This window comes from Nannobrachium achirus, assembly GCF_963921795.1.
Source record: "Nannobrachium achirus genome assembly, chromosome: 8".
NCBI lineage: Eukaryota > Metazoa > Chordata > Actinopteri > Myctophiformes > Myctophidae > Nannobrachium > Nannobrachium achirus.
Genome location: NC_137817.1, coordinates 11,043,423 through 11,062,073, shown reverse-complemented (window position 1 = coordinate 11,062,073; position 18,651 = coordinate 11,043,423). Strand labels below are relative to the sequence as shown.

Below are 18,651 nucleotides of genomic sequence, written 5' to 3'. Positions count from 1 at the left end.
GTCTCTGGGTGAGCTGCCTGCCTGCCCGGGGCCACGGAGACCAGACTAATGACTGGAAAACACTGGGGCCTCCAGTCTGGATTCCTTCTCTCTGATTAAAGACTGAGACATTATTAAGAAGTGAGGGAGAGAGAGAGAGAGAGAGAGAGAGAGAGAGAGAGAGAGAGAGAGAGAGAGAGAGAGAGAGAGAGAGAGACACACACAGAGACAGAGACAGAGAGAGAGACAAACAGAGAGAGAAAGAGAAATACAAAGACAGAGACAGAGAGAGAGAGAGAGAGAGGGAGACGTGGTTTGGAATACACTAAAGGAATTACAAAGGGGCCATGGCAGAGGAATCCTCTTGTTTTAATGAGAACAGAGCAGAAAGTCAAACTCACACAGAGAGAGAGAGAGAGAGTGAGAGAGAGAGAGAGAGAGAGAGAGGAGAGACCACTATGGTCAGAAGGCTCAGAGCGTCCATTAGGTTCACGTTCATACTAGAGCCCTACCGATGCCATATTTTTTGACCGATGCCGATGGTTTCCCGATAGAGAGTGCCAGACCCACGATTGCCGATGTTTAACCGATGTTTTGTAATAATAATAATAAATAGCCTAAATTTCAAATGTTCTTACCTTCAACCTTTTTTTACAATGGTCCGGGGACCATCAGTGGTCCTTGAAGGGTTTCCAGGTGGTCCCCAGCAAAATGATGGAGATTTGGTAACCAACTGGACCTTTATAAGATCTTTTAAACTCATGAGTGTAAAATGAAACCCAATGGATCCTTACGGGCAACGACAGTATATTCTAAGTTTTGGTCTGAGTGGCTAAATGTCATCAAATGGTGGTCTAATAATACTTATAAAAACGACCGATACATCGGAGAGATAATGACCGATGTCCGATACCGACATCGGGGTCCAAAAATATAACGTTGCTGTCGGGCAAGAAACCTCCTATCGCATGTTTTCTTTCGTAAAATTAAAGGACAACTTTGTTTTTTTACAACAAGGATTCATATTTTAGATTGTAATTAGAGAAAAGAAAAAGTGAGTGTTAAAATGTTTTCATTTAGTTCGTTCAATCGTTTTAGCATGTTTAGCGTGCTGAAACGTGGGGGGCATGCGTTCGCTTGGGGCATGCGTACAAGTAGCTGAATATGTCCTTTTTGACACAATAAGCCTGCAATTTCTTTATTGCTATTTACACTAAACCCAGAAGTCACATCTGCCCGTGAAAGATTGCGGTGCATCTTGGGAATGGGCTTATTCTGTGTAAAAAGACATATCTAGCCACTTGTACGCATGCCCCCAACCACCGAAATCTAAATCATTAAAATCTCTTAAAACGATAGAAAGGAGTAAATGAAAATATTTTAACTTTTATTTTCTTTAATTACTATCTAGAGATAGAGATAGGCCTACAGTCTTGCGATCGAGAAAGGTAGATAGGCATACCTGGCTCCATAGAGAAAACAGACTTTGCACCCACAGCGCACAAAATGAAGTGGAAACTGAGCTACACTTCCACTGTACCAAGACATCAGAGACACATACTACTTCCCACAGATCATAACCACCCAAGGAGATTGAGAGATTTGATAACATGACCAATGATGAAAAACTCCCACATCTGCTGGGTTGAAGTAAAACAATGTGCAAACACAGCAGCAAGATTTGTGAGCTGCTGTGATAGGAGGAGGCTATCAAATGGAACACAACCACCTTAAAGACTACCGATCATGGTGTATCCATCATTGTCTGCATCTTCTCGATACATGAAAACTGTTCCACCCGTTTCAATACATATTTTATTTTGATTGTATTATATTGATTGATTGTATCGTACTGTGTACACTTCTGCTTTGGCAATGTAAACGTACGTTTTCTCATGCTAATAAAGCCCTTTGAACTGAACTGAATTGAATTGAGAGAGAGAGATCTACAAGCCCACACCACGTCACGATCTGGCTGGCTCCCATGAGAGCGGCGTGGCCCTGACAACACTCCCATGGTATGGTGGGATCAACACTCCCCACACACACACATGGGGGGGGGGGGGGGGACCAGACGGTCACATCCCACAATGCCACTGTTTACCAAGGACACACACACACACACACACACACACACACACACACACGTACACGCACGCACGCACACACACACACACACAAAACGTGCCAGGACCCAAGACCTGGGAGACTAATTCTTGCCCCGGAGGCTTATTGGCCGTGGACACAAATTGAGAACTGAGACCATGGGAGGAGAGAGAGAGAGAGAGAGAGAGAGAGAGAGAGAGAGAGAGAGAGAGAGAGAGACAGAGAGAGAGAGAGAGAGAGAGAGAGAGAGAGAGAGAGAGAGAGAGAGACAGAGACAGAGAGACAGAGAGAGAGAGAGAGAGACTCAATGGCGGTACAGTACACAAGTCCCCCACCTTAATTGGAGATTGCTGTGTGACTACTTTGTTTTTCTCCTGGGAATTTGTGCATTTGGGGGCGTGGGGTGTGGAGGGGCTGGGGTGGGCTGGGGTGGGGAGGGAAGCGTACATAGTCAACACTGGTGTTCTCCAAGGCTGCTTGAAACAAGCAGGGTGGAGGATTAACCACAGGGGCCCAGACTCAATAGGCCGCCGTCTCTGGTCTCGGGCCCTGGAAACGGAGGATCCCCTGGGTATGGCCAGCACACAGGGCCTCCTCCACACCCTCGGCTGGAAAGCGCTGCGTTAACGAGGTTCTCCTAACGCAGGGGTTCCCAAACTTTTTTTATCTCAGGGCACCCCATAAATACATTTTTAATCCGAGGCACCCCTACATTATAATTTTCACTCCCAGCACCTTATATTTATAGCATATCGTCGTGTCGGTGGAAACCATGTATGTCCAAAACGTTCGTTTTGTATTTATCATCTATAAAATGTACTAAACTAGTGAAAACATCAGATCTACAATCACACAACGCCGTGTTGTGTGCTTGTATATCGGCTGTTTTCACTAGTTTTGTGCAACGGTCTTGTATGATGAAGCAAGGCAAAAGACGTACATATTTGAAACTTGGAGATACGAGGTTTCTGCCCAACAGTGACGATATTTTAGTGATTATGTTTCAAGGAAAACATTGGGATAATAGGCATTTTGGTTAGAACTTTGTAGTGTTCAAATAAATTCCAAATATTATCAAATGATCTCGCGGCACCCCTGCACTGCTGTCACGGCACCCCAGGGTGCCCCGTCACCCACTTTGAAAACCCCTGCCCTAACAAGCCCTCTCCCATTGTAGGAGCCCTCTCCGGGCCCTTGTGGTTGAGAGAACCAACCGCCGGCTGGGGGACCAACCTGGCGTACAGGAGGTAAACGCACAAGAGCAACCCGCAGTTGATCTCCAACACGTGCCAACTAAGGCCGGGCCATATATGGATGGACAAAATTAAATATCACCGTTTTTGAAATATTTCTAAACCTTTTGAAAGTATGATATGGGGCTTATTTTAAGTGATTAAAACTGGGAAAAGACAGATCTTACATAGCATTGCATTATGATATCATATCACTATATCGATATAATATCTGTATTTTCCATCCCTATCCAAGGGTGCCATGGGTCTCATTTTGAACTGAACAATATAGTCTACATCAGTGTTTCTCAAATGGGGGAACGTGTACCCCAAGTGGTACGTGGAGGTACTGCAGGGGGTACTCCAGAATGCCTCCAGTACTCCAGAATGCCCTCAAAAAAGAAAAAATAGTATAAATCATGCTTGTTCATAGTTAGGAGGGTAAAAAAACATTTACTGTTATGTTTAATGATAACACATAGAGAAACTTGATATGAGCCTGTGTTGCTAACTCAAATTACATGGTACCAGACAACTGGGATAAGTTTTAAAGTTGTATCATGGAAAGGGGGTACGCAGGCCAAAAAAGATTGAGAAACACTGGTCTACATCACACTGTTCACACATGTTGAAATGACAGTGTTACATACCCATATCGGCCCTATCTCAAGAGGCTGTATAGATTTTTCACAGAAGGCAACATTTTTTCAAGGTTTTCAAGCAAAGGCGTGTGGTGCCAGAAACCAACTCAGGCCTGCACATCATGTTGCACATCAGGCGAATCTGATGCCACAAAGCGCAGCGTTTAACAGAAATACGGTGGATACGATTTTCCTCCCAGAGACGGTGACGGCGCGTCCGTGGCAGCTGGCACAGGAAACCTGGCTGCTCGCATTCCTTCACTTTCAGCCTTGATTAAGAGAAATGACAAGGAATAGGATGGGCGTGGACACTGGGGGGGGAAAATAAACCCTCTGCCAAGGGGTCTTGAGCATGTTCACTTTCAATGGAAAACCCTGTGCTCGGCTCGGGACGCTTTTAACACTCGAGAGTACAAAATGTGTCCAAATGGAGCCTTTTACCGGATTTTCTACACTCTCGAGGGGCAGGGGCGTCACAAGGGGGGGGGGGGGGGGAGTGGGGCTGAGTTGCTAGGGCCCAAGGTGGAGGGGCCTTAATTATTTGATGCTTTAGCTATTGAAAATCAAACCTCGGTTCGAAGTGGAGCGGTGAATCTGTGTGTGTGTGTGTGTGTGTGTGTGTGTGTGTGTGTGTGTGTGTGTGTGTGTGTGTGTGTGTGTGTGTGTGTGTGTGTGTTTGTGCCTGCACAACAGCGCCCCTCCTTTAACTTGTGTGGTCACTCAAGGTATTGCCAGGCTACAGACATACCCAGCCAGCCAGCCAGCCAGCCAGCCAGCCACATAGCCAGCCAGCCACAGACATACCTGTCTATTGGGAGCGCTTTCACCGCTCCAAAAATAGCAGATATACAAGCTCACAGTGCAAATCTTTGAATATATGTACTTTTTAAGTGAACATTTGTAACTCGAATTTTGCTTCTGGGGGGGTCCCAGAAGCTAGATATTTTTAGATGATGGTCCGTGGCCAAATACATATCATTTTGGGGGTCCTTCACATGAAAATATTTGAGCACCACTGACATAGAAACATAGGTTTTTTCCAAAAACCTTAGAAGGATTTGAAATATTCAGACAGATTTCAAACAGCAGATCTACTCGCAGCGCTTGTATATCTGCTATTTTTCAGTAGTTAAAGCACAAAACATGAGTGAATCCTTGAACCCAGGGCCCAGAATCTGGTGCGACAGCCAGCCCTGCTCGAGGGCGTACTACTACTAAATGGATGAAGTGGTCTTCTTGAGAATGTTCGAGTTTAATGGAAAAGCCATGCTTCATTTTCTACGCTATCTTGTCTTGTGTTTTTCTTGTCTTTCTCTCTTCACACCCACCGCTTCGGTCTCGCGTGCTGTGGGCACATCGTGATCCAATACGGCCCCCACCACCCTGCTCCTCCATGCATGCTCCCTGTCCTCCCTAACCCCCCCCCCCCCCAACAATACCCCTCCCTCCCTCCCTCCCTCCCGACCGTGCTCTCCTGGATTCCATCACTCCCGGCCGTCTCTACGGCAACAGGCGTCGGAGACGTGGACAACAGACCCTGCTCAGTCTCCGGGGCGGATAGTTCCCTGGCCGCCGACCAAAAGCACTTTCAGCCTAAAACATATATTAGCACGACGTAATTCCAAACATCCACGAATGAAAACAAAATGACAGCCATGTTCCAAACAGACACTAACAAGAAACCATGGCTTTAAAAAAGAAAAAGAAAAAAATAATAGAAAAAGAAACACGCACACGCGCACGCACGCACGCACGCACACACACACACACAACAAAATAATTCTGGCGAATATGAAAAGCTAGGAGGCAGTGGTGGAAAAAGTATGTATGTATTATTATTATTATTATTATTTAAGTAAAAGTATCAATACTGCAAAGTAGAAATACTCTGTTACAAGTAAAAGTCCGGATTGCATTTGGTGTGCGTGTGGGTGTGCGTGTGCGTGCGTGCATGTGTGTTCCTTGGGAGGTACAGAAAAGAAAGCGACGCAGCGTTTTCATTTCTCAAAGAGATAAATGACGTGCCTGCAGATCCAGCAGGGAGCAGAGGCTGCTTGCTGCCAGCGCAGAGAGAGAGAGAGAGAGAGACAGAGACACTATAGGCCCGCTCCGCTCCCATCCACAACACAGAGAGAGAGAGAGAGAGAGACAGAGACACTATAGGCCCGCTCCGCTCCCATCCACAACACAGAGAGAGAGAGAGAGAGAGACAGAGACACTATAGGCCCGCTCCGCTCCCATCCACAACACAGAGAGAGAGAGAGAGAGACAGAGACACCATCGGCCTGCTCCGCTCCCATCCACAACACAGCCCACGGAAGCAAAACAAACACGTGTAAACAGTTAAAACGGAATCTGTCTTCTCCACCACTTCTGCTAAGTCTCTTTTCCCAAAACCCCAAACAAACAAAACGCCCTCCCACCCCACCCCATCCCAGCCCACCCCGCTCCCCGCCGTACCGTAGCGTACATGTCTGGAGGAACACGAGCGTAAATATGTCGCTCCAAACATGGCCCTGTAAACGCTTTATTTAGGTTGTCTAAATGTTTATCCGTCTCGCCTCGTAACACTTCCACGCTTGTTGTGCGGCAGCCGAGCGGACGCAAAACAAACCCGGGGCGGTGAGGTTTTCAACACGATGATATGGAGGCTGGAGGGAGAGGCTTCCACTTTTGGATCTTGGTCAAAATCATTAAAACCCCTCCTATGTGTGTTGGGATCCGGGGACCGTCTCGATAACACAGCGTTTAGGGTGGTGAGCGCCGCTAGCACGCGGCGCTTGACAGATGACGTACGGCCCCCCCGACGCCGCCAAGACCAACACGGACCCAACCTTGTGACAACAGCAAATCAGGGCAACATTAACACTCAAATACCTGGAACGCGCCCGAGTGGCGTTAGATTTGAACCACTTTAACCATTATTTAATGCTTTAACTATTGAAAAATAGCAGATATACAAGCTCACAGCGCGGCACCGAGTGCCGCGCTGCGAGCTTGTAGATCTGCTATTTTTGAAAAAACTGGAAAATGTGTGCAAGTCTTTGAATATCTTTGACCCGATCTTTGACCCGACTTCTAAATCCTTCCTCTAAATCAGTGGTTCTCAAACTTTTTCATGTCAAGGACCCCAAAATTACAGGTATTTGGCCGCGGACCCCAATCTCAAAATATGTTGTTCCAGGGACCACCCCAGAAGCAGAGATCTGAGTTACAAAAGTTTGCTTTGAAAAATATATTTTGAAAAATATGCACACATTTTCACAATTTTTCAAAAAATAGCAGATCTACAAGCTCGCAGCGCGGCACTCGGTGCTGCGCTGTGAGCTTGTATATCTGCTATTTTTCAAGAGTTAAAGCAGTCAATAATTCTAGGCCTAAATGGAATAAAAGAAACCGCCCGCTTGCGCGCGCCCACGCTGTGGCATACGCCAGCAGGCTTTTGGTGCGTCTGCTCGGCTACTGCGGGGCTTTGCAGCAGCAACACCAGTGCATACTATATTTATCTCAGGTCACTTATCTCAACGCTGGCATCAGGGATATCGTTTTCACAGTCTTACCACAAGACAACCCTTCGGCCTACGCTACCACAAACATCATACCACACAATCTTTTAGAAGTAGGGAGAGATTCTGCGTCCAATTTCGTGGAACAATGGCAGGGACGGCTCAAACCGCACCTTTTATTCCCTCTAAACTCTTTGCTCACGTTGAATATATTCCTACAAATAAGGGGTTCCGTTGGCTCCCTGGAGGGGGCCACGTCTTGCAAGCGGGGAAGGCCCAAAATGGCACCCACAACCACAGGCCCGGAGGCAGCAGAAGTACCCACAGTGCCTCACACCACGGCTCTGATCTGGGAGAAAAACAGCCCTTCAAACAAGCAGCCTGTTTGTCAGCCCCGGAGGGGAGTGCCAGCCGCTGCTTTTGCCTTAATATAGTCTTGCAAGAATCCTCTCTCGCCGGCACTTTGCAACAGCGCACACATTCTGGTTCCTCTGCGAAAAGACCCAGTGTCACATATGTGACTTATTGGTTCAGCATTTGAAATAGAAAGCTGCGGTTGTACTCTGCGCGTTCTCCGGGCTCCCGGGGGCCACAGCGAGGCACCTAACGGATTAGGCGAGGCATATTTAGTAGGGTCAATTTCAGGAAGAGAGAGAGAATTAATCTTGCAAACAGGAAGACGCTGAGGATGCAAAAAAGAAGGAGATAAAAAAAATCCCCCTTGTATGTTCTGGAACACTCCTCTTTCCGTGGGAGCTGTCAGCGAGAATGCGGTTCAGGAGTTCACTCACAAACTTTCCCTTAAGGATAAAGATTCATTTGCTGTTGAACTAAGAAACTACAGGAAAGCATGGGATGGGGGGAGCCGGGGCTCCCATCATGCATTGCTTGACAACAACAAGATAAATTGTTAGTTTTAGCGGGAGGTAACGATTGTGTATGACGCCATGTTGAATCCCCGTATGGGACCTTTCATTTTGTTCTCTGTGCTAAACTGCATGTATTAGTATTATACAGGCACTCAAAAGTTTGAAAAGGGAGGAACAAGACTTTGTTTCATTAGTCTAAAAAGCCGACATGTTTGGACCAGAGACTGGTCATCATCAGGGCATGTACTGATAAAATAAAGTCTTGTTCCTCCCTTTTTAAACTTTTGAGTGCCTGGATCACTTTTTTCTTTTAGAGGACTTGATCCCGTCGATCCAAGAGCACCATTAGACTTTGTTTTTACTATTCTTATTCTCCGATGAGCACCTGGTTTTCTCTCTCTCTGAACACAACACCGTTCACTCACAAAACAACAGGACACTGCAAGACACACACAAGCTAGCGTTTCCCCCAATAGGCACAAACGAGGAGCGAGCAGCATTATAAAAGGAGCCCTGAAGAAAAGTAAACATCTGTAACATATTTCATGCCATATAGCTCTTAACACGACTCTTAAGGCCACTTTTAACCGCACAGATTCGGCGACGATTCGGCGGCGGAAGGCGGCGGAAAGCGTCTGTTGCCGAACGGGAGCTCATCGTCAGGTTTTCGGCAGCGGGTCGGGAACCTTATCGACCGAAAACTGGAAAACTGGACTTGCTCAGTTTCGTTCAGTCGCCCCTCGCCGTCGGTAAGATTGAGGGAGTTGTAGAATAGTTTACTACTGCTCCAAAACCAAGCCAAAACAAGCCAGAGACATTTTCCCGTCGCATATTTTTACTAAATACCATATTCTCAATCTCAACTCTCAATTCCTATTCCAATCGGATCCAAAGCAAAGCTAGTAGTAGGCTAGTAATAGTCCATCAAGTGCCCGTGTTGTTGTTTTCTTTTTTTTCCTCCTCTGCACGGAGAACAGAGCTGCCTCCGGCCGGGTTAGGGTTGCCAGATTCTGTGAGTGAAATACGCGACCAGGTCTATGAAAATAAGCCCAAAAGCGCGACCAGTTTCACCTCTGAACTCTATTACATTAGTTATTTTATAAAATAATGTTGAAAGCAAGGCCAAATAAGCAACTACACTTCAGAAACAAGCCCAAACAAAAGCAACCCACATCTAGCAACATTATAGGAAAACAGGATCAACGTTGCTTATAAGGAGCAGACCTGGCACCACTGCCATACAGTAACTACAGTCGGCGTCGTCTGAAAAAAATAAAATAAAAAATAAGTGCTTAGTTTTTTGCAGTTCTTTGCAGTCTGTGTACAGTCAGAAGGAGTCTCCTGTAGGCTGTTTGGTGTGTAGACACCTTTAGCACAACTCTTGCTAGCAGGACACAGCCTAACGAGGAGGCAGGAGCTATCTTTTAACCACTTGAACCCCTCCAAGCTCTATGTTACATCTCTTTGGTGAAAATAGACGATCTACAAACTCACAACGCGACGCAGGGAAAATGCTTTTTGAGCATCTTTGCAGAATGTTGGCCCCCAGGCCAGAATAATAGGGATGCCAGTGGTTAAAAAGTGTTACATCACATTCACCTTATCACACTTCAAAAACACAGCAATACATCTGCTGGAAGCCATGGTACCTTTACAGCTAAGAAAACAAAGTGTGAGCCAGGCTTCTGGCTCCGCTAACTGCAGTCCTATTTAGAGTGGGAACATGGCCCACATCGCTCCGCTCTGCTCGCCACATTCAGTGGCTGGCTGGAACATCTGTTTCTGCTGCGCCAAAATCTATTTGTTTGTCTTAACAATTACGCTCCCCGATGTTTCTCATTTCATTTCTTAATCTCTCTCGAAAGTCATTATCCCCTCTCAGGTCCTCCGAGGTTATGAATTCACAGAAACTGGATACAAGCGTCTGTTGAAAGCTGGTGTATACACACTCTGCGTTACAGTTTGGTTCCCCGTTGACATTTGAGAGAACGTTGCATCAGCGTGAGGCACCCTGTCCATCTGTAACCTAAAGGAACGCGCTTGTTGGAACACTTCACAGTCGGTGCCGGACTGTTTACGCTATCTGTCAAGACCCTGGACATGTTAGGAACACCTTGCGAAGGATACCGCCAAGAGACGTACGTGTTCCGTAGTCAAAATAATGACGGTCTGCGCGAGAAACAGATAAGAAGTGCTACCAGCGACAGCTCCGCATAAACAGAGGTGACATCCCAGGCTACCGCGTACATCTGGATGCTTCAACAACAACCACCATGTCCACTTTATCTGATTTATCTTCACACCGCGTTAAGAGCTGCAACTATTGATTATTTTCTTAGCAATTATTCTATCGATTCCTTTTTCATTTCATCAAGTAATTGCGTTTTTGAAATATATTTTTTTGTTTATTTATCAATGAATCAGTGTGTAAAAATTCAAATAGATTGTGTCAAATAGATTGTTAAAAAATCTAGTTCGACCACTTAAGCCCTATTTTATATTTTGTCACACAAAATGGTCTCATGCAAAACAAATAAACGATTGTATTAAAATGGATTAAATCAATTAGTTTGATTGACTTTTGCACTCCTATGCTGCATTGCCACAATACATTTGTGGGGGAAAATGAACTTTTCTTTCTTTCTTATGCCGGGCTGCAGCAGCAGCAGCGGGGTGCAGCCGCCGAGCCAGCAGTCAGAGGAGCTTGATCTGAGAGTCTTTTCTCTGACCACAAGCGTCCCATCTTTTCCCATCGGCCGCCTTGCCTCATGCCTGCTGGGGGATGTCAATCAGCACCCTCCTGGCTCCTTAAAACATGGGGGTCTCTTTGGCAGTCTGCCCAAACCCTCTCTCTGTCCGTCTAATGGACCCCGAGTGCTGCATTCAGCCTTGACGAATGGGAGATGAACCTTGCTAAGTAGGAAGGGAAAAAAATGTCTTGACATTAAGAAATATGGAAAAGGAAAAAAAAACTAGAAATCTAAATCTAAATCCATGCAAAGGGGGAGGGGCTGGGGTTACGGCCCCTGTCTCTGGAAGGGTGGGATCCTGTGCCGCCGGCGCCGCAGGTTCAAATCCCTCCAGCGCCCACTCCCCTGTGCTGGTCTCTCTCTCTCTCTCTCTGTCTCTCTCTCTGCCTTCCTACCGACTGCTTTAATAACAAAATAAATGCAATAAAATACTGTGTGTGTGTGTGTGTGTGTGTGTGTGTGTGTGTGTGTGTGTGTGTGTGTGTGTGTGTGTGCGCGCCAGCGTGCGCGTGTGTGTGCGTGGGCATGCGCGCGCGTGTGTGTGTGCGTGTGTATTGTGAGATTGGTATATTTCTGTACTCATTCTTTGTGAAAGAATGTAGGTTATATATATACAGTATATGCATTTGTATTTTGATTGCATAGCTGTGAAGCACTCTGCGTTGCCCAGTGTATGAAATGTGCTGAAGAAATACATTTGACTTGACTTTTTAACATTTCCAAACCACAGGTTTAACGAGCAAGAGGAGGTTAAAAGTCACCCAAAACAACAATCAACTAAATTCTGCTTTATTTCGCTAAGAAGCTGAAATGGATTATCCCATCCCAGATTTAGAAAAACACTTCAGACTCCAGTCCAACTGGTCAAAACATTGTGATGAGAGGCGAGTTTAGCTATTCTAATTTCTCCCCCTTGTTGTAAGACCTGGTGTTTTCAGTAGGCTAGCTACGCCTGCCCGGGTTACACAGCGGCACACGAGATACACGGCCACGAGAATACAGGTCAGCGCCTGAACGCAAATAAACAAGCAAACCGCAATTTTATTTAACCGCTAAAACCGAAGAATGTCTTCGCCGCTCCAGGGCCGGGCTGGGGTTTGCTGCCTTGTCTCACATCTGTATGGCAGAGGCAGGGGGGGGGGGGGGGTTGCTGGGAGGGTGGACTGACTCCCAAAAATACACTGAGAGCACTTTGTCACCCGTCTGGTCACGCCCTCTCCATCTAAGAGAAGCACTTCTCACAGCCAAGCCATTCAACATATTCATATGCCAATGCCATTCAGATCGCTCTTCCACTGACAACACAAGAGGGGTGGGGGGGGGGGGGTCACTAGCCTCACGTGGCCAGACTATATCAGTGCGTGGATAATATGCCGAGGGCAGATTTGCCTGGTTTCTATATAGGCCAGGGGTTCTCAAACTTTTTTTAGGCTGTGACACCCAAAATAAACACATATGAACTGGGGACCCCCACCCTGAAAAGCACTTGGAATTGTAGGCATTACATTTAATGTGATTCGGTTCCACAGATAAATATTGTGAAAATTGCCGATCTACATGCTCACAACGCGGCGTTGTGGGCCTCTTGCTTACTTCGCCTCTTGCTTACTTATAGCCTATATTTGTCTTGAAAGTCCTTAAATTGTCACTTTATAAATGTGTAGATACCCTGTATGCACTTATGTTATATTGTTTGATATATATATACATTTTTTACATTAAGCTAATTATCTGGGGACCCCACAAAATAATGTGGGCACCCCACTTGCGGTCCCGACCCCAAGTTTGAGAACCGCTGCTATAGGCTTTTGCTCTCACAGTGTCAAGCTTTTCTGTTCAAATACTAGGCCTGTATATTCTTTAATAAACTCTGATGAAGGCTTTATGCTGGCCGAAGCTCATCAGAACCCTGTGCCAGGAATGTAAAAAGAAAAGAGTGTACAAAAAGAACCAACTCCACCTGTAACATCCACTGAGCATGTTATTGTTTAGTGCAAAGTCATGTACCGGTCCATCATGCCTATAATTTACGCCTTTCTTAACCATTACCTTGCGAGACCTCGTGGTCAAAGTTTCTTTCTTTCAAAGTCAATTATACCATTCTCCACTTTTTTTCCTTCACTACAACTGCTGTAACTAGGTACTAATCAACCTCCATTTATCAAGAGCTTTTCTGAAAGCGGGTGCCCTCCGTGGGTCTCCAGTGTGTGCAGGTTGAGGGGGGTCAGTGACTATAATACTGCGTCAGAATCATCAACGGGGCCATTATGAGAGCGGGGGGCTGGTGTCATTACACATGCTTACATTCAAATTGCCCACTTAACATACTTCTGCGACGGCAACATATGTTTATCATTAGCCCGTGCCCTAATCATTCAAACATTATTGTAGCACACTTAATAGCGTGGCTGTGCTCTGTTCCAGCCCCTGTGATAAGGCCTCGGCCCGCTAATGACTTATTAATTTCTCTCAGAGAGTCAAAAGAACGTGCTCTGAAAACAAACGTGGTTTGTAGCCTTTGTGGGGCTTTTGCGGGCCCGGTGTCTCGTCGAATCACATTCACCATACACAAACATTTACTGTGGGTAAACTCACACACGCTGAGAGCTTGTTGAGTGATAGCTTGAGCTAAAAATACCGCCATGTGCATCCATATGTTCGACTAATGCCGATGCCATCTCTGCTGGCTTAGCCCTGGCAACAAAAGCAAGCCTCTCTGATCCTGTCAGAAGCTGGCCCAATATAGGAGGGCGGTGAAAAGGATCTGAAAGCCATCGGAAGTGTCTCCTTGTCGCCCCACGGACGTGACAATGCGCCAGCCACTGTTTGAACTTGAGAGTGTTTTGTTTGGGGGCGCCCATGCGCGTCCCACCGACTGGATGTCATGCACTGGAGACGGGTGCAGGACTTTGTTCTCGATAACTTTTAAGTGTTCCATTTTCTCTGGCTAACCCCTATGTAACAAAAGTCCCTGCAGGGAAGCCCACGCTATAGGGGCGAGCGCTAGACTGAGGAGGACACTGCAGGGGAAAACAAAGGTGTGAGGGTCTTATCTCAGCAGGTTCATCGCCGCTCTCACTTATAGACGTCCTTGGCCTAATGGACATTTTTGTTTCTGCTCAGACACGCCATCAGCAACAAGCTTGGTCCTGGATTCATGCTAATATGATTAATATGACTATGTGACTTATATTTAATACGGTGAGTCAGTCAGTGTATATCCAAGTACAGTAAATGTGGATATACTCTGCAAAGTGAGTTAATGTAAATCAGAAAGACGTTCAATTAAACGAAGGCTCCAGACTTGACTGAAATATGGAGAATTCACTTTCACCATGATATTCAAATTGCCAGAGCTGTCTGAGAATGGTATCTACGCAACTAATCCAAATATCTGCTTTATACTTGACTTGGAAATGTCCAAAGCAGTCATATATATCCCAAACCAAAGGACACATTATAAGTCATTATATCTGCAAACTCAAGACGTGATGCTGCTGGTGATATATCTGTTTAAAGTTGGCAAATGAAACAATTCTATTACTTTGGGGTTTATACAAGCACATGAGAAGTTGTAGATGAGTTTAGAAGTGAGGTCTACCACTGCTGTAAAAGACCTTAGAGAGCCAAAATCTGGAGTGAGGCTTGATTTGTGTCAACAGACAACACCATCTGTATCTTCTCTTTTTCCTTTTGTATGAGTTATTGCAGTTGTAGAACTCTTACCAATTTAACTCAAATTTAGATACAAATGGAGCTAAATTGACCTGTAAGGGTCCCTTTGGCTCCATTTATACACTTTCAGATTTAGATTTTCTCAGATTTAACATCAGAGTTTGGCTGTGTAGTTACTAAACATACACTACTGGAAACATACAACATTAGCCAAATAGTCCACACTGTAGTAGTAGACTATATAATATACAGTGTGTTCCCAAAATCCATCAGTAAAAAGCACCATCTCAGGCAATGAAAACTATCACTTTCATGTAAATATATACAGTACATAGACAGTAGACACTATTATTGTTAAGTCTTATACCCAGACAGACAGTACCATTAGAGAGACATCTCGCATGTATTAATTTATTTCTTTTTCTGAGGTTTTACAGCACCATGTTGTAGATTTATAAAAGAGTATGTCTGACTATCTCTGGGGATGTTATTTATTTAGACATTAAATGCTGTCTGTGTGGGCGACAAAGGTGCTTGAAGTATGAGTAAATGAGGAGTTAAGTGTCTGTGCACTGCAAGCCGTGGCATAAAGTTGCTTTCTATAAGGAAGTCCATCAAGGTTGACTAGAGAACAAAGTCATGTTTCAGATGTCTGAAGGATTAGTTGCCCCCAGTCCATTTTCACCTTTTATGACTCTGACACCAAAGTGTCAACCATGGGACATATTTGACATTTCTAAAAATGCTCTTTCATCTTTCATCAAGACAAAAATGCAGCCCTGCAGGCAATCTGTTTTCAACGCAGGCTTCAGTTCTTGCGAGGTTATTCCTAAACTCAGTGTCACTGCCTTTTACATTTAACATCCTTTAAACATCCAGATTTATTTAAAATGTTCTAAAACACAACAAAATAATCTTTATATCTTCAAAGGTATATAGCCTATATATTTCTACAGTTCTTTAGATTATTTCCTATAATTAATCATGGTACATTTTTATTTGAGTTTTTTATATGAGATACTTAAAGTGGATCCTTTGTAAATAAGCCGTGAAGCTTACTAGAATCTCCTTTTGGTTGACCTTGTACCAGTGATTTGTGCTGTAATGAAACTGTACTTTTTCCTATTGCAAACTTCTAATAAATTTTTCTTCAACATATAGCAGCATACACACACACAGGCCCACATATTCGTCCACGGGCGCCCCCAATTACTGTAGCGCATGTATGTGTATTCGGATCCAGACCATGAGCTGCTGTGCTGCTTTTACAGTTTGAAGGGGGGAAAAAAATTGACACGAGAGTTTCATATACCGTTGAAACCAGAAACATATCGCTTTGGAATCCGAATGGCGTTACTCAGAAGTTGAACTAACTAAAGAACTAACTAAAGTACTAAACTAAAAAGTGGAGGCTGCTGCGGAGCCTCAGTCAGTCTTCTTACCTCTCTCGTCTTGCAGGAGGGTAAACGCTGCTGCCGAATCGCCGGCTGGATCAGGAGAAAAACGCATTATTATGATTGTGACAAATCCGCACGGGGCCCTCCATTAGACACGGGCTCAAAGTGCATCAGGCAAAGCCGGGAAGAAACTTTTCAAAAAGTCCCAAACAAAAACAAAAAAAACAATCAAAACAGTAGCTGTGCGGATCTGAACTTCGGATCCAAAAGGTGCGATAGACAGACAGACAGCAGCGCGGCGATCCGCAGTCGAACGCAATGCGTTAAAAGAAAACTTTTTGGACTTTGGGAGCTGCTGTCCCGTCCCGTTCTGTCCTGTCCCGTCCCGTCCCAGCTAGGACTCTTTAGTGGTTCCAACTCCTTTCACGTCCCCTTCGCCACTACGACTGTCCTCTCGACAACACGCACATCTTTGAAGAAGAAACCAAAGCAAGAGAGAGAGGATCGAGTTGCTGCTCAGCAAATCATGGCAGCGTCGACGAGCACCCGGTCGTCAAACGAGGAATGTTCCTCCTCTCTCTCTCTCTCTCTCTCTCTCTCTCTCTCTCTCTCTCTCTCTCTCTCTGTGTGTGTGTGGGGAGGAGGAGGAGGAGGAGAAGAGAGAGAGAGAGAGAAGAGGCAGGCTCTGGACTGTGTTAAAGCTTTACCACTACAGTGGTTCTCAAACTTTATGATTTCAAAGACCCCCATAATAACTCTGCCTGCGTGTACAAAAATGGAACCAAATATGGATCCTTTCGGGATCCATTTTATACACACTCACAGTTACAAATGTGTGAGATTCCATGTGGAACCCCCCCCCCCCCCCCCCCCCCCCCCTCAAGGATACCCTGAGGGTTCATGGACCACACTTTGAGAACCACTGAGCTCTTCTACACCACCATCATCATCATCATCATCATCATCTGATCATACTAAACCCCCTCATTCACGCCTTTCAAGAATTTAAAGGTCTCCCCTTAACTCTGACAGCATACAAATGGAACCAAATGGACCCTAAGGTCCATTTGTACACTGTCAGAGTTACAGACTTGTATGGGTCCATTAGACCCCTATAAAGGAACCCACAGAGTCCCTGGAATCCACTTTTGAGAACCACTGCCATAGGCTGCTACAATAGAGGGTATATGCACGTGACATCATCATCATACGATGTTAAACTCACTTTGCCACTCGATTTGCCACTTGATTTGCCGTTCACTTTATGCATGTGCATACCCTCTACACTCCTCACCTCAGAGCCATGTATTTTAACTCTATGCCTCTAACATAGACTATGAGTAAAAACATTCTGTAGACATTTTGTGTGGAACAATGCCAGTGGAATTAATATAGCATGGTTTTAACTAATCTAGGCTGTATGTTTGGTGAACATTCAAGGTTTCGTTTGACGGTGTCTTGTTAAAACACTCTCGCTGCAGGTTGTGCGAGGCTGCTTTCTATGTGCAGTGTTTAAAATGGTACAATAAAATATGTTCTTCCACTAGCCACTAGCAACAAAATCAACTAATTGGCACAAAGTAACAGCAACAATTTATGTATTAATTATTCCTTGAGAAAATATTTTCTGTGGCTTTTCAATGATGAGGTGTGAACATAATAATTTTACTTCCAAGTTGTGTGGACATTATTTCATTGTCCGTTGTAGTTTTGTCTGACGTCAAAGGAATGTTGTTGTTGGACTGAATAAGAAGAAGCAGCCTACCATTACGAGGGAATGTTAAGAAATGTAATGTTCATCACACATTACCATCAGTGAGCCTTCATTTCTCATTTAGAAGCCATTGGCTGATTGTAGGACCAATGGTTCCTTTATAGTTTAATCTGTGAAACTGACCTCCCAGTGGTGAAAGGGCTTTACAGCCAGCGTGGAAAAAACACCGTCCCGTTGTCGATTCAAGCTGCCTCTCACTGTGCCCCCATTCTATTGAATTAAAGTTTTGTGGCACGGAGATGTTTGAACAGCTAATAGCCATGGGTCACTGTTGGCAGCGGAGGATGTCGGGCTTGGATGGGACCAATGTTGTTTGGCTCTGGTCATTTCCTCATCAGCACATAGGTGAGACGCCCTTCACCAGGAATGAGAGGAAAAGAGACCGCTGGCCAAGGGAGGCCTCAGTGTGGGTGTGTGTGCGTGCGAGCGCGTGTATGTGTGTGAAAACAGTCGTCTGTTGTACGTATGTGTAAACAACGCAATCATCCCTGGAAGCGCCTCGGCAGAGATGGCCAGGCTAGGCCAGGCCAATGCGGGGCGGGGCGGGTTGTGGCGGGGTGGGGGCCCCATGTGGGGCCCACCACCCTGCCTTAGACAGCAGGTGCAGCTCACCATCTGACAGCTGACTCCTGTGGAAGGTGAGAGCCGTTCCTCCTGGACTCCTGGTCAGAGCCAGGGCCCCATGGAGGCCCTCGGGCAAGCCTGCATGCACTGTATAGGCC

At 45.4% G+C, this 18,651-nt stretch overlaps 1 protein-coding gene across 1 annotated transcript in view; it reads right to left on the bottom strand.

Moving 5' to 3' along the window:
* The window catches only part of cdon (cell adhesion associated, oncogene regulated), an 89,425-nt gene extending 72,692 nt beyond the window's left edge, over positions 1-16,733 (bottom strand). The window contains exon 1 of the mRNA XM_080731621.1: positions 16,201-16,733. The gene's annotated coding sequence lies outside the window, so the exon portion shown is untranslated. The remainder of the gene's footprint in view (positions 1-16,200) is intronic.
* Between the last annotated feature and the right edge of the window lie 1,918 nt (positions 16,734-18,651).